This window comes from Eurosta solidaginis, chromosome 3 (genome assembly GCF_040869045.1).
Source record: "Eurosta solidaginis isolate ZX-2024a chromosome 3, ASM4086904v1, whole genome shotgun sequence".
Lineage (NCBI taxonomy): Eukaryota > Metazoa > Arthropoda > Insecta > Diptera > Tephritidae > Eurosta > Eurosta solidaginis.
This window is the reverse complement of record NC_090321.1, coordinates 41,198,605-41,201,744: the sequence shown is the minus strand read 5'-3', so window position 1 is coordinate 41,201,744 and position 3,140 is coordinate 41,198,605. Positions and strand designations below refer to the sequence as shown.

The following is a 3,140-nucleotide window of genomic DNA, read 5'->3' as shown; positions in this document are numbered from 1 at the left end:
AAATTCATATATATGTTACTAAGTATTATAATTGTGTTGAATAATCTCGATCTGTTAAGTTCCGTGCGTTTAAATAATGCATTTTTTTACTAATGTTAATATGTAAACAGTAATTAAAAAAATCGTTGTTCAAATAATTTCGATTACTGAGTATATCAGCTGCCGTTTCGAAAACCCCTTATTTCGGAAAACTCCCAATATCAGAAAACTTTTGTCAAACGCGCTGTCTCAGAATTTGTTTTATAAAACGTCCTTTCTAAACATGCTTTCATTACATTTTGACGTTAGATAGAATTGAGATACGGCATTCTTCAACCGAATATATAAAACAAATCGTGGAATAGGGCGTTTTTTAAAAATATTCTGAGGTTGGGAATTATCGTACTGACAGTCGAGGTAGAGTGATATTCAACCTAAATGGGAAATAAATGGGCCCGACACTACAAATCTGTTATTAATTAAAAAATAAATAAATAAATACTTGGCGTGGTTTAACTTCGAGGGATGTTGGCCAATTTGCATCGTGCTCCTTTCAATTTTCCCTACAAATTGGCGGGACGGGACCCACATGTTGGATGCCGACTCCGAACGGCATCTGCAGAGGAGATGAATTTTCACTAAGAAGCTTTTAATGGCGACCCCGATTAGAAAACTTAATTTTTTTCATTGAAACAACTTTTTTCTAAATTTTTGACGTCAGTTTGCCCGGGAGGTGAGCCCAGTACCCGTAGAGTAATAGACGGAGCACGCTACCACCACACCAAGGTCACAAGCGATTATAACCTAAGTCGGCTTAAGAAATAACCAAAATTCAATACCTTACCTGTCGAATGTCATAGCAAGAATATATGCATACATGAGCTTAAAACGGTTTCTTAATAGCACATAGAAAAGATAAATTTTAATTATTAAACCTTATATTTTTGTGAAAGATTCTTAGTTCTTATAAGAATCTTTCACAAAAATATAAGGTTTAATTTTTAAAAATCGATAGTTAGGCTTCGCTTTCTGCACCTTTTTTAAATCGACTTAAGCTGTTATTACTTGCGACTAAAGAAATATCGATCGGTTTCTAGCGAGGTTAAATCCTTTGTATGCAAATTTAATTGAAGACGAATATTGTTATAAGACGATAAGACGCACTAACATAAACTCTCGGGTAGATAGCATTAAATGAAGGTGTCATATCTACCCTAATAAAAGTCTTTGTGAATTTCTTAAAGGCAATTTGACTATTCTACCTTTCCACTGATTGTTTACCCGTTCATTGTAATGAATTTGGCATGCGTATGTGTTGGGCTTAGTACTTTTTCTTTTGATGTATTGATGCGTCGGTTAAACAGGTTTTTCTTGGCAGTATGACCTGCGTTGTGCTCACAAAATTTTCTGCTTATGTCAGTTTATCAGCTCATTATAGACCTTTAATATTTATCGGTCCTGTGGCGCAATGGATAACGCGTCTGACTACGGATCAGAAGATTCCAGGTTCGACTCCTGGCAGGATCGTATACCGATGTCCTTTTCTATGTTTTATGAAAATTTTTATTTTTATATATTTGTTATGCAAATGAAAAATTTTATTTTTTTGGATATCCAAAACATTTATGGATTCAGGTAAGTGGCTGTAATTGCATATTTTTCATGACTTGTGAGAATCTAAAACGTTAAAAAATGTGTACCAACATCCTTTATTTATAACATATTCTGATTTGTATGTTTTTTTCTTTCTCATAGAATTCACAAGGCCTCCTATTACGAGTAAGACTTTGTTTTTGGACTACCTAATTATATTTTAAGTTTTATATTTACACCTTTTCCAACTGTATTTGAGAAAACGTCAAATGTATTTGAGAAACAGGCAAATGTATTTTAAAATACTCAAACGTATTTAAGAAATGGGCATATGAAATTGAGAAAAGGGAAAGATATTTGAGAAAGAGCAAAATGTATTTGAGAAACGGGCAAAAGAAATTGAGAAAGGGTAAAATGTATTTGAGAAATAGGCAAATTAGTTTGAGAAAAGAGCAAAGGTATTTGAAAAAATTGCTGAAGAAATTGAGAAAAAGGAGATGTATTTGAGAAAATGGTAAATGTATTTGAGAAATGGGTAAATTTATTTGAGAAAAGGGGGATCGTATTTGAGAAATTTATTAAATTAATATTTTTGTTTTTTTTTTATTCGTTTGCCCTTTTCCTAAATGCAATTGCTATTTTTCCAAAAACATTTTCACATTTTTCGAATAACATTTGCCCTTTTCTTAAAACCAACTGCGATTTTCCCAAGTTCGCTTGCCCATTTATCAAATACATTTGCCCGTTTCTCAAATATATTTGCTCATTTCATTTGAACTCTTCTCAATTTCTTTAATCCATTTCTCAAATTCATTAACAAAAACACGAATTTAAGAATTCTTAAAATTAAATAAAAACGTAGTCTACACTTTTCCAACTGTATTTGAGCGCAGCGCAAAGTTAGAAGAAACGGGCAAATAAATTTGAGAAATGGATAAATGAAATTGAGAAGAGTTCAAATGAAATGAGCAAATATATTTGAGAAACGGGCAAATGTATTTGATAAATGGGCAAGCGAACTTGGGAAAATCGCAGTTGGTTTTAAGAAAAGGGCAAATGTAATTCGAAAAATGTGAAAATGTTTTTGGAAAAATAGCAATTGCATTTAGGAAAAGGGCAAACGAATTAAAAAAAAACAAAAATATTAATTTAATAAATTTCTCAAATACGATCGCCCTTTTCTCAAATAAATTTACCCATTTCTCAAATACATTTACCATTTTCTCAAATACATTATTCAGCAATTTTTTCAAATACCTTTGCTCTTTTCTCAAACTAATTTGCCTATTTCTCAAATACATTTTACCATTTCTCAATTTCTTTTGCCCGTTTCTCAAATACATTTTGCTCTTTCTCAAATATCTTTCCCTTTTCTCAATTTCATATGCCCATTTCTTAAATACGTTTGAGTATTTTAAAATACATTTGCCTGTTTCTCAAATACATTTGACGTTTTCACAAATACAGTTGGAAAAGGTGTAAATTTAAAACTTAAAATATAATTAGGTAGTCCAAAAACAAAGTCGTACTCGTAATAGGAGGCCTTGTGAATTCTATGAGAAAGAAAA

General features: G+C 31.6%; 1 non-coding gene across 1 annotated transcript; it reads left to right on the top strand.

Annotated features, from left to right (window-relative positions):
- The first annotated feature begins 1,433 nt into the window (after positions 1 to 1,433).
- Positions 1,434 to 1,506, top strand: TRNAR-ACG (transfer RNA arginine (anticodon ACG)). Its single transcript has one exon. It is a non-coding gene; the product is annotated as a tRNA-Arg (tRNA).
- The last annotated feature ends 1,634 nt before the right edge of the window (positions 1,507 to 3,140 follow it).